This window comes from Panthera leo, chromosome A1 (genome assembly GCF_018350215.1).
Source record: "Panthera leo isolate Ple1 chromosome A1, P.leo_Ple1_pat1.1, whole genome shotgun sequence".
NCBI lineage: Eukaryota > Metazoa > Chordata > Mammalia > Carnivora > Felidae > Panthera > Panthera leo.
In genome coordinates this window covers 29,750,024-29,763,875 of record NC_056679.1, presented here as the reverse complement: position 1 = coordinate 29,763,875, position 13,852 = coordinate 29,750,024, and positions in this window count along the sequence as shown.

The following is a 13,852-nucleotide window of genomic DNA, read 5'->3' as shown; positions in this document are numbered from 1 at the left end:
GGCTGCGTCACACCCAGATGAAAGGAGCTCTGTGAGGCAGGAGCATAAGGAGACAGGGCACAAAGAAAGGTCTAAAAGGCTGCCTGAAGGGTAGGAGACAGGTTTGCAGGGCGTTCGTTCTGGCTTCATAATGTGATTTAAAGATCCAGAAATGAGAATGAAAAGATACAGGCAGCAGCAGAAGAGATGGATTCATTCTCTCTCCAGATGGATTAACACTTGGATTGTTTTTCCCAGATGTAACTGGCCAGGATTTAAAAAAAAAAAAAACAAAACCTACCATGCTTCTCTCTCAAGGGGACAGCATGGGGCGGCAGACCCAAAGGGCTCCGAAAGAGACAGCTGTCAGCTCAGCAGCTTACTGTGAGGACCGCTCTGTGCAGAGGTGTGGAGGCTGGGACCAGTCAGGCTTCAGGCGCTGGAGATTCGGCCCTTCACCAGCCCAGGGAGCCACCGCAGATCCTTCCACAAAGCCCAGATGCCTGCAGAAAATAAAAAGAAGTTTGCTTGGTACTCCGCACCAGACCAGATGGCTCCTTTTCGGATAAGACTTTCGAAGTGTCCAGAGTGTTCTTTCTTCTCAGCTCACCCCTGAAGCACCCCCCTCTGATCGCACTTGCCCCCACCCCCACTCCACAAGCTGCTCCTCCCTGGGGCCTCTGTGAAAATGGGTCAGCCTTGGAGTGTTCTGGAAAAACAACTTCTCCCTGGGCTTACCAGTTTCTGGGAGAAATAGCACCTTCCTGTGCCTGCAGGACTTGGCTCCTTCACATTCACCCTTTCCCTCCATCCCCCTCACTGCCTGGCTTCTAGCACTTGAGTCTTACCCATCCTTCGAGGCCCTGAAAATCACACCTCCCCCCAAAGTCTTCCTAGACTGCCTAGTAGGAGTTTCTCTCTTTGTTCTCCTGTTACACTTTATTTGTTATAACCCTGTGTTAAGTCTACTTGCCTTCTACTTGCTGTGGCTCTAAGTTTCGCTCACACTCTCGATTTTAAGGCCTTGGAGACCAGAGCTGCGCTGGGCTCACCGCATTAGCCTTGGGGCCTGCCACTGCTTAACCAATGTTTGCTGGGTTCATTAGAATAGGTGAGTAAGAGCTGGAAGCTATACTGTTGCCGTAAGGAGAGGAAGGTGTTCCCAGAATGAGTCTGCTTCTGCTAGAGCTGCCTGGATTTCATAACCTGACATTATTGCAGGGGGACTTAGGGATGTCAGGCGGGAGCCATGGTTATAGGTCTGGGAACATCCACTGGTCAGGCCTGCCGGCAGGGAGGAACAACAACATCGTGGCCCTGGGAAGAGTTCTGGCTCAGACAGGGTGGGTGGGATCCTGGCTGCCTGTACCAATTTCGAGCCCTGGAATAACAGGCAAGTGTCTTCTCATGTTCTGATCCTCCATTTAGTCAGCTGCAAAGTGATCATAGTCATTCCTACCCTTGCAGGTAATTGTAGGAAGATAACTGTAGGTGCGCGTTGCCTGGCACCTAATCGATGCACACTGAGTTCTCTGACTAACTCATTCATTGATGGAGGATGTAAATGAGGACAAGGCACAGCCTGGAGAAGGGGGATCCACAGCCCATGAACAAGGGTGGTTCTTGTAATACAGGTTAGTGACGATGTCTGGGTGTGGATACATCTGTACGCTGAGCTACTGAGACCTGAATTCTGTCCTAAAAACTCTGGTCCCCATAGAATATGTAGAATAACTTTTCTGAGCTTTGACTACACTGGGTCAAAGCTATGCGTCCCACTACCTCCACATGGTTATCGTGAATAATAAACCACCGCAGGCTGTTGAGTCTTTGATGAAATGCAAACATATTGCACAGCCCGGTGCCCAGGCCCTAGTAAGCAAGCCTTGAATAAGGGTTCCTTTTATTACAATCTTTTTTTCCCTCTAGACTCTAAGTTCCATGGAGTCAGGAACTATGTCTGTTTTGTTTTGCACCTTGTACTCAGACGCTGAACACAGAACCTGACAGGTTGGAGCAGGGGAAGCTTTATGAATATCTTTTGAAGAAATGAATTAATACCCATCTGGCATTGTTTAACTCTAGAGCATGGAGGCTGTGATGATCCTTAATGTTTATTTCATTCTATGGCATTCAATGATTTCTAGTCAGATGGGGGGACCAGTTCAGGTCAGGAAGTATTTCAGCTATTGAATCTGTGATTGCATTGCTTCATGAATAAAAATAAATCAACATTTTTTTTTCTCTCTCTCAATCTAGTTATTATCTCTGTGCAATAATTGGGGATTGGGAGAAATTCTTGTTCCTTCTTTGTTAGTGTTGACCAACAAACTTGTGAACTTGAATGCATGTTAGGAATTAGTATTGATTAATCTGATTTGCAAGCTTGGGCACATAACTTTGCTCTGGAAATCCTGCACATTTTCTTGACCACAGCCACAGACAGTCAGAGAATAATCTGAATCCCTGATCACCATGAGCTTCCTCCAGACCAATGACCCACACTTTTGACCCTTCCCAAACTCATGTCTCCAGGAATGGAAAGGAAGAGAGAAGCCACAATTTCTCAGGTGCCAAACTTTGTGCAAAGACTTTGCATTTCTTTAGTAGTATTTCATGCTGCCCACGAATTAAGTATCTTAGATCTTCTTCTGGGCACGTTTGCCTTCTCCCTCAGAGTCAGGTTTAGCCCCATGACTTGCTTTGGGGATGGACATGTGAGCAGAAGAGATACACATTCTTTCTGGGATAAAGTTTTAAGAGCCAGCATGCTATTTTGCACACTCACTTTCCCTCTCCCATGATGATGTGCCACATGATGAAGCCTCCTTCAGGTTAGGACCCAGAGTGAGGATAATCTGGAACAGAGTGCCCAGCTAACTCCCAAGAGCGAGTGGCGTTAGCAAGAAGAATGTCTTTGGAGGTTTAAGACACTGAAACTTAGGAAGTCATCTGTTACTGCAGCATAACCTGAACTATCCTGACTGATATGTCAGTTCATTTAATCCTCATAAAAAAGATCCATGAGGTGGGTGTTAGGAGATGATTCTTCATGGATCTCATGCATTTCTACATACATGTCTTACAAGCAAAGCTATAGTTCCCTTTATTCCAGAATGTCTTCTCAAGGACATCTGTATAGCAAGTGGCCTGGAAAGGTAGAGATAGTATCACCCACCAGAGGAAAAGGCAGGCATACTTACTGCTTGTTATAAACTCAGGATCCCTAAGCCCGGGTCACTCTCCTATATAACACCGCTCACTGTGTGTGTAGGTAACCAGTGTGACAGGCTAACATGTTAGATGGAATAAGGGAAATTAATGTCTATTAAATAACTAGTGTATTTCAAGCACTGTGCTAGAATGCTATTTTCCAGAGTTCTTTAAAAATTAGCATTGAACTATCTCGACTTACCTAGTTTTGATGCCTAAAGGAAGACATTTGTCTCAGTCTCGGCATACATCACACCCATATTCAACTGCCTTCTCCCCAGCAAACAGATGACCCGGAGACTGTGTTAAACTGTCGGATTTCCAATAATTTAATGTCCAGGGTACCTTGTGCAGTGATAGGCCTGGGAGCTCTGGAGGTCTCTGGAAGAAGCACAGAGTATGTGTAGAGCCAAAGGCCTTGGGGGCACCAAGGGCACTCAGATCCAAGCAGTGGCCTCACGCCATCTCCCTGCCCTCCTGTAGGCAATGCGACAGGATGGAGGGGCACCAGGGGCTTGGCATAACTAGCATAATTGAGCTGCAGTGGGAGTACGCATTTCCCCCAACTACAAAGCCCAAGGCTCTCAGATCCCAGGAAAACTGAGCCAGAGCTTCACGCCTACCCACCCTCAAGCCATCCTTTTCCAGTGGGACACAATGGAAGGGACTGGGGCCTACAGATCTGGGTTCAACTCTTGACTCAAACTCTAATCTACCTTAGTGACATGGGGGCAAGATTTTTAACTTCTCCGAGCTTCAATTTTTTCATCCATAAAGCAGAATAACCATATCTCTAACTTGTAAGGTTTTTATGGAGACTAACGAATGAGATCCCGTATGTAAAGCACAATGTCCAGCGCGTAGTAGTCTTTCAATAAATAGCAGCAACTCTTATTACCATCATCATTTTGTTTTGACTGAGGAGACAGAACATCCCTTCAAACAAAAGAAAATTAAAAACTAGGTGCAGAGCCACGGGCTGAAAGCCAAAGGGGAAGATAAAGCACTATAATTGCCTCTCCTGGGAAAAGCAATAAATCCAGGCAGCTGTGCTGCTCCCACTCTGTGGCGGTGTGAGAGGGGGGCTGTGTCAGAGAACTTCTGTCTCAGAACCTGAGTGTCCACCATGTACAAGGCACTCTCTGGGGGGATGTAAGGGGTGCAACGAAGAGGCAAGCACTGTTCGGCCTTCCAGGAGTTTATTCTCTACAGAGGCTAGCACAAAGGGAGGATTAGATAACAAGAGATAGATAATAAAGGTAGATAATCGTTATTAGCTACCAAGATTGGGACAAAGGGAGGATTAGAAAATATTGTATTATGGGAAAATTGAGAAAAGGGAAGTGATGTGCACAGGTGTTCACGGTGGCTGAGCTTTCATTCTGGCAACAGGGCGTTAAGACAGGCTTCATATATGGATATTTGGGATGAGTAGATGAAATTTCTTTTTTATTGCTTTTTAATTCTTTTTTTAATGTTTATTTATTTTTGAGAGAGACAGAGACAGAATGCGAGCGGGTTAGGGGCAGAGAGAGAGGGAGACACAGAAGCAGGCTCCAGGCTCCGAGCTGTCAGCACAGAGCCCGACGTGGGGCTCGAACTCGTGAGCTGTGAGATCGTGACCTGAGCCAAAGTCCGTGGCTCAACCGACGGAGCCACCCAGGTGCCCCTGAAATTTCAAGAGCGACATGGGAAAAGGGAGGGCAATTAACCAAAGGAAAATAACGAATCTGACAAGGATTGGGCCCATTCGGGAACAGAGAGTAGTATGATTTGGCTGGAAAGTGTTATGGGATAACCAGGAAACGGAGTCTACACAATGGATGGCCTTGAGAGCGTGCTTAATCTGGTCCTCAGCGAAGAGTGGCAGGCTTAGAACTATGTCTAAGCGAGACGAACCTGGTGGCTCTACATAGGACAGACTGGAGGAGGAAGACTTTAGCAGCAGAGAGACCATTTAGGGAAGTAAGAAGCATCTGAGGCTGGAAGAATGGGAGCCCTGGATTGGAGGGGAGCATCTGCAAGGATAGAAAGGGTGAATCCGGGAAAGGTGAAAATTCTATATTCAAGGAAGAGAAGCATGAGGAGAAGCTTAGCAATATCTAAGCCATGTAGCAGGCATCCCTGTGCTGGACCTAGAAAGGTACGGGCAAAGCACTTCTGTGATGTGGTCACCACCCACACGCTATGGAGACCGCACGTTCCGGAAGACTTCTGCTTAACAGGACCAAATTGGTCAAGGATTTAGGGGATGAGCTTAAGCAGTAACTTTCTAACAAATAAAGGGTATTACCCACACAACAATAGACTAAGCAAAGAAGCCAGGGGCTCACCTTTTCTGAAAGATTTTAAAGCTGGACATGATGCTGGATGCCATTCCACTGGTCAGAAGACTGAATTAGGTCAACTGGGCTTGCAAGGTTGGCTCGGGCTTGAGCGTCTCCAAACCAGAGTACATGAGGCTTCCTAAGGAGGAGATCCCGAAGGACTCCCAGGTCAGGGCCATTTCCAACAGTCCTCTAGGCAACCCAGGAAGAAAAGGAAGAGGAAATTAATTTTTGAATGACTGCAGACATTAAGTATTCGACTACCCCTTTCCCAATGACAGCCCAGTGGGAAATGTTGACATGCACGGCTTTGGCAAATGAGCTTTACAAAGTAAAGCACTGCTTCTTCTTACAAAGCAACTCACAGTTTGAATTGAGATTCTGACATATGTTTATGTTTTGACCCAATAATTTTACTTCTAGGAATCTAGCCTCAGAAAATGATCAAAAGTACAAAGATTTATATGCCAAAATATTTACAAAGGAGAAAAAAAATGGGGAAAACAAACCGAACGGCAACAATAGGGACAGAGTTAAATAGATGACGGTATGTCTGTTTATGAAATACTTTGTAGACATTAAAAGTCATGTGTCTGAAGAATAAGAGAAGATGTTCACAAAAGAATGCTAAATGGAAAAAGCAGCCTGATAAATTATACATACGTTGTGATACCATGATGATTCCATGGTGGAAAAGTAGCAAACTCAGAGGGAGGGAATCGAGGCAGCCTTCCTTCTTCTTACTTTTCTGAACCTTCAAATACTCCTGTAAGTATTTATTAACAATAATAATAATGAACATTGGTTGAAGTCTTAGTGCATGCCACATCCAGTCTTAGAAACTTTATACACATATCAAGTCACTTAATCCTCATAATGACTCTATCAAATAGGCCCCATTATTAAATCCATATTATAGTCAAAAAGAGTCTTGGAGCCAGGTTCTTTGTTCAAAGTGATCCAGCGAGGACAGGGTAGAGGTGAGACTCGACGTTAGGTCTCTGTGGTCCCAATCTTTCAAACTTACTTCGTTAACTCGCCTCTAAGATCAGTAAATATACAGGTGGGGGTAATGCTCCTAATTTCAAAAATGTCCTCCCGCTGCCCCCACCCACCCCCCCATACACACACACTCTATTTTATAAGGGAATACCGGGTGTTTAGTGGAGGAAAGCCAGACATTCCAGAACTGGACTCTGCTTTTATGTCAAGCCATTCACTTTTTATGCCAATATCACCAAAACACTGATGATAGGACCTTGTTTTCTGTGGGAGGAACGGGGACTATAAAAGGTCAAAGAAAATGACTTCACATTGTTAGCAATTAGCTAATTAAGTAAATTATGTGAAGTATTTAACACTAGAACTAGTCATTAGAGTTTACAAGTAGATTAAGAAAAAATAGGAATGGGTTTTGTACTTTGGAATAAAATGAGATGGGAAAGAGATGCCTTTTTCTCCCCTGGGAACCCTTCTGCTTTGAGAAGTGCAGTCAGGCTCATGGGGGTCCCAGGCAAGCCCCTCGTCAGCTGAGTGAGGACCTTGGCCCAGTCACTTACCTTCTCTGGGTCTCAGTTTCCTCATCTGTAGGGGTAGGTCCAGATGATTTATACATTCCTTGCTCTGATTATCACTGCTTCTATGACAAAATTGTCACTGCTTCTATGACAAATTCTATGACAGAGGACAAACCTGTATCTGAAAAGGCTGGTCGTCCGCCTCCCAGACACAGGAATCCAACATTTTGCACGACCTTTCTCCTCTAGAAAGAGGACCCCTTTTCTTCTCCCCAGCCCGGCAGCCCCAGGGCTGAGATCACAAGCCTTTCGTCAGAGCTTTTTGTGATAAAGCAGCCGAAGTAGGGGTGAGGCTAGGAGAGAAAGTGGGATCGGGGATGATGGAGAGCTTTTGGGTGCTGTAAGAATCTCTAGACCGTATTCCTACCCACGCTTCCTGATTGGAACTGCCCAGAGAACTGTATTCTGATTCCATTGTTATTGTTTCTTTTTCCCCTTTAAAGCACTGTCTATGGGAATAAAGGCTCATAATCTCAGGGATCGCTGAGCTAATTTATAAAATGAGAAAAGGAAGTTATTTTCTGTGCACGTAGCATGATATTCCCCCTGACAATGCACACACTGGGCTGGCAGTGCCTGGCTCGCTTCTCCAGCCCACTTGATATTCTGCTCACAGTGCAGAACACAGGAGGGTCAAGGCCAAACATAGATGATGCACAATAGAAACACGCCAAGAGCAGGCTGTTTTCCGGGGACCAGAAAATGTTACCCTATTACTGTTCAGGGACAGCGAGAAACAGAAAGAGGAGAGGGCCCTCAGTGGTGTCTGAGGGACAAACACCTGCGTTAAATCTCAACAGGATCCACCTGCAGGAACCTCAAAGAACAGAAACCTCTCTCTGAGCCACGCGGCCCCTGGTAAACCAGTAACATCTAGCCAGCCAGGGTCCAGGCACATGCAGGCCCCATGGAGTACGTGGAGATGGGTGAATTGAGGCGGGTGAATATGAAAACAGACAGTGAGTAAAAGATTGCCCGTGGGCACGGACACTCAGCCAGGGGAGAGTACATTTCCTCTTCCACAAGCCTCCCGGCTCAACTGAAAGGTTCTTAATGCTAGAGCTGGAGTAAGGATGAGGAGCTCCTGGTGATTCCCATTTCTTGACCCATGCTGTAGACCAGACCTGGTGCTATGGGCCAGAGTTATTTCATCTGAGTTATTTTCAATCCTCACAAGTACCGCATGTCATAGTTAAGGAGACCGAGACTCAGAAAGTTTAAGAAACTTGACCAAGCTAACACAGCTAGTAAATCCCACAGCTGGGGGGACTGGAACCGGAGTTTGATTGTTCCCAAACCAGCCCTTGTTCCATTATGCCACATGGTCACCTCCCATCCATATGTCGAGAGCTTGTTATATAGAAAACACAACGGATGGCAGTGTCTGGGGTGGGGGGGGGGGGGGTGGGGGGGGGAGAGAGAGGAAGAGATCATATGTGTGTGTGTGTTTGTACAGAGATCTCCAAACACTGCAGGATCTGAACACAGATCAGTCCAGTGGAGCAAACCGCCCAAACCTCTGCTTGGCCATCTTTCCTGATTCCGAGAATCCTCCCCTGTGATGGCAGCCAGGCCAAGTTACCAGCCATCACTGCCGGGGCTGGAAGTAGAGGTGAGTGTGACCTACGCCCCCTGTGTGTCACATGCTGCTCCCACCACGCGGCCACCTCTTCAGCATACTATACCCGACAAGGTTCCACGCAGGCCACTGGGCCATCCGTAGACCAGCCTACCACACCAGCTTCCCGAAGCTTCTCTCCGGCTGCCAGGGAGCGTAGGCTTTGGTGAAAAGCAGCCATCACAGCGAGCATCAGAGGGCTGAGGAGGAACCGGGGACCCTGTGCTGCACTTCAGTCTGCATTGGTGTGCAGCTTGACTTCTTTTAGGCTTGTCTTGGTTTTCCTCCAATCAACTCATGTTTCTGGTTGTCACCACCTTGCTGCGTAAAAGCAGAAGCCTGGGTCTCCTTGCTGCTTCCCCAAAACAAGAGAGAAAATGAAGAGATTAAACAAAAGAAAACAAATGGCGTCTTCCTATGATGTATCTACAGACAGGGTGCCTGCCTATATCGTGGGCAGTTCGAACTGGAACCTTCTGGGAGTGAAGCCCCCCACCCCGCCCCCGGCTATTAATAATTACATCAGGACCGTCAGCACAAACTGGACCGGCCTGTGCAAGACAAGATGTTTCTGTGGAATAAGTCTCTGCAAACAGGGTCCGTGTCATGGCTCTTTCCTGGGCAGCACGTAGCATATTAGGAGGTGGTGGTGGTTTTCAGTAATAAACCTATGAAATGAGAATAAGAAAAGAAATGGGGTTTGGGGGGGGTTGGGATGGGGCCAGCAGAGTAGGTAAAGTGGCCTTTCCTGCCATTATCTTTCCTCTCAAACTGTCAACAGTCAGAGATGTCCCTACACTGGGCCCCACCTTCCTCAAAGCCTTTAAGCTCTTTGCAGGCACCATTCTGAATAAATTCTCCAGGCCAGAGATATTTGCATTGCAACGGTGAAGGAACCCCTGAGGGACAGGAGTGGCTCCAAGCAGCCTGGGACCTGGGAATCCTACAAAAGGTAGAAGGAAGCCTGCTCAAGCTGCCCCCTGCGGTGAGGTTTTTCAGAAGAGAAAACGCCCCCTCCCCCTTCCTCTCTTTTCAGAGATTTAAAGGGAATAACCTGGCACTGGCGAATACTGAATCCTTAAGATTAACTGGCTCTAAGTGTTGTCGATTCAGGGTTAATGAGGGCCAAGCTGCTGAGCTTGCCTCATGTGCCAGGCTGGCACCCTCACCCACGTAGGAGGGGGCCAAGCAGCACCTCTCGGAGGTATAGCCCCAAGGGTTGCAGGATTTTTTACCTCAATACCCAGGGTTCATTGTCCCTCGAAGAATGAACAGGTGGACACAGAATAATAGGCGCCAACAGACAAAAGTTTATTAGAGTATAAGATCAGAAAGTAAGAATCGCAGGAAAGCTCTCTTTACAGAGAGGGGGCATCTGAAAGTGAATGCCCATGGACTACAGGCAAGGGACTTGTTTTATAGGGTTTGGGGGGCCCCCTTTCCTTCTCCCTTGTTTCTTCACAGGTTCTACCCTTATTGGGTAGGTAACTCTACGTGTCTAGTCATCCCTTTCTTTTTTCTTTTTTAGGTTTATCTATTTATTTTGAGAGAGAGAGAGAGTGTGCCCAAGCGGGGGAGGGACAGAGAGAGTGATCGAGAATCCCAAGCAGGCTCCATGCTGTCAGCGCAGAGCCTATTGTGAGGCTCGAACCCACGAGCCGAGAGATCATGGCCTGAGCTGAAACCAAGAGTTGGAAGCTTAACCGACTGAACCACCGAGACCCACTAGACATTCTATTTTGATTGACTCGTTTCCACTGCATGAGGGGTGGTCCCTGGCCATACTGTTCTTTGTGCCTCGCGTGTTGTATGGTCTACTTATTTTTAGTTAGGTCTTTTGTCAAATTCCTGAGGCAAACCTGAGGGGGAGTAGGTGATGTCACACGCTTAAGAGGAACTTTATGCCCAAGGGAGTTTGCTGGAGATCAGCCGCGACCGGGAGAAATGTTTTAAAACTTGTGTTTTCCCCCACCCAGGGACCTTCAGGCCCTAGCCTCTCCCCCTCTGCCCACCGAATCCTATCTTTCCCTAGGATACTGAGATACCCCACCCTTGGCGGGGGCCACTCCAGAATCTGCTCTGTGCTGTTGACAAAAATGAAGTTTCTCTCCCTGCAGGCAATGAAGACGGCCATGCAAACCGGAGCTCTGCGGCCCGGCGACAGCAGAGCAGCACCAAGAGAGAGCTTCCGGGGTATTTCTTAATTGGGCACGCAGAAGCCAAAGTCTACTAATGGCCGTTTAAATACCAGCACCATTAGCTGTGTCGCTGCTGAACTACCTACCAGATGTGTAACAACCATATTTACTGGTCTTTCTGCAGCTGGTTGTACCTTCTCTGGGCTCATGCCCCATTCATTAAAATGGCTGTTTCCCCATCTGCTTCGAGGAGAGCGCCTCCATATGGCCCCAGGACATGGTGTCCGGTGTGCTCCCAGAGGAGGCCCCGCACAAGACCCGGAGGGGAGCAGTGTAGAGGTCAAATGACTGCTACCATCTGATTTTTATTAAAAACAACATTTAAACAGAACAACCATTCTATTGCCACCAGGGTATTCTATTTTTCTGCTGGGAGAACAAAAGCTCTGTGAATGTTTTATTCAGCAGTAACTAGAACACTGTTATTATAAACTTTCTTTCCCAAACGAATTCCCTGAGCTTATGCTGCCAGAATTCCTCCTCTCCAGGGCAGTTCTGCCTTTACTCATTGACTTCTGAGATCCTTCTAGAAAATCTGCCACCCGGACTCCAGCAAGCAGCAGATGGTCTCAGGGGGGCTGTGGAACTCCTTGTGGTGCAGCCCCGCCCAGGATGGCTCTGAGAAAAGTGACAAGCTATGTTTTCATTGGAAAGCAACACCATGCTACTGTCCTTACCATGATTCTCTTCAGGAGCAGATCAGAGCCTGGTGAAAGGCCCTCGGGGTGGGGGAGGGGTGTCCCTATCTGCACTGTCACCTCAGGAGTTCTGGGTAAAGCGTCACCTCCAAAAGTCAGCCTGTCAGTCAAGGACCCTCTAAGTCAGTGGAGGGAAATATCATCCAAGGGGAGAATGTGAAACAGGGTACAGCCCAAGTTCTAGAACTTCCTAGATGGTTCCACCAATAGAAATAGGAGCCCCTCCTAGGACACTACTGGATCCCTAGGATGGATTTACCTTTGATGTCGGTACCATTCCAATATCTCTGATGGAGTCTGACAGAGGAACTATACAGTTGCAAAAGCCAGCTTCCCTTTGAAAGTTCATTCAGATTGACCACTGTCAGAGGAGAAACTCTCCCATTATGGCAGCATCAGGCAAAGCCACCACTGGGAGTGAGCATTAAAAAGAAAACAGTGATGAATGACCAGGAGATGAAGGACAAGCTAAAAAAAAAAAAAAAAAGCAGTGACCAGAGACAAAATGGGAACAGCAGGAATGGTGAAAAGCAGTGGTCACCGAATAAGGTTGCTGTGCCACAGTCTATTGGCTCTGGTATCAATTCCAACTTGTATCATCTTCCCTGTATCCCAGCAAAGGAAGATTGAAACCACATCTCCCAGTCTCCGGTATGGCTACATTTCTGGGTCCGTGCAGGTTCAGTGAACAAGATCCACTTACAGCAGCTTTGGAAGGTGGAAGGCTTTGCAAGTGTGCCAGTGGTTAAGTGGGTGCCAGCGGAGGTGAGGGTTGGCAGCAAAGGGGCTCCGCGTGCCGATGGCTGGTACCACTTTGGAGGGTACAAGGATGACACCAGACGTAGTAGCAGTTGGCAAAAAGTGTGACCTCAAAGCCGAATGTTAAATGGCAGCCTCTAGTTCTCCTGCCTCCAGCCTTTCCGGGGATTTGTAAGCACTTGCTTCTCTATGTTAAATCCTTCTGGCAATACCTAGAGTGGTGAGGCAGACTGGCTGAGTGTTCACCACCCCATTTTCCTTTCTCCTGTGCACCCAACTAACCTGTGTGTCTCCAAGCCTTCCTTAAGAATTAGGTGTGACCCTATGTGAATGGACTGGGACCCATCCCAATCCATCACAGTTGGACACCACTTTCAGATCTGAGCTAAACGGCCAATACTTCAAAGCTTCCGTGCTTCTCTCCCCTCTGCTTGTGGGATGCAGACAAGCACAGTGACCTTGAAAGCTACGTGTGGAGGCGGGGGAGCTGCAGGAGGGAAGAGAATGAGCCTGGGTCCCTGTATCACTGTTTGGAAGAGAAGCTCTTGGCCGTCATCATGGCACCGGATAAAACCACAACCAGTCTTTGTGGGTGGCTGGGGGAAGGAGGTGTTAGAGATGACGAAGATGTTATAGACACAATGACCAAGAACAAAATGGTGAAAGTAGCGGTCACTGAATAAGGGAGAAAACACCGGCTACTGCTATGGAACTAAGTCTCTAAGGCTATGAGGTTTAATATGGCAGTTAGCGGCACCCCAGTTAAAAGACATTTCTGTTTCTGCTTCTGCCCTGAACGGACTGATATCAGCTACCAAGGTGAAAGAAAGTCAGAATAAACCACTAACAATACATAAAAACATTATAGGCCACAACCAAAAAGAACACGTGAGCTGCAAGAATCTGCCTAAAAAGAGAGATTTGGGGTCAGTTTAAATTTCCTGAGTGAAGCCTCAGGAATGAAGTTCCTTTGATGTTATATAAACCCTGGCCCACGGTATCATTCCATCCTTATCCTCCTCTGCCTGCCACAAACACTGAGCTCCAGACAAACCACATAGAAGCCCCCAAACACACCACAGGTCTTTCTTTAATATTCCCCAGAGGGGCCAGGGCCCGGGAAACCATCCTTCCAGGTTCCAGGCCCAGAGATGGCCCCCAAGGAGAAGCCTCCCTGCTGGACAGAAAAGGCCATCCTTTTCCACAGCGGACCTTGATTCCAAGAGCCATTCCCTTTGAATGAACTCCAGGAGCAGATGCAGATCTCAGAGACAAGTGGGCGCATCCCAAGCTACAGATGTGAGGCCTGGCAACTGAACTGACAACTCAAATAGCATCTCTCGTCGATGAGCCAGGCCAGCTGGTCTGTCCCACTGGCTGGGAGCGTGCCTTACAAACGTGCCTGCCTTTTATTTTCTGATGTGTCACAATTCACCCTTTTCATTGTTTCGGAACGTTCTGGAGCACAGGCTAATCATCCCTC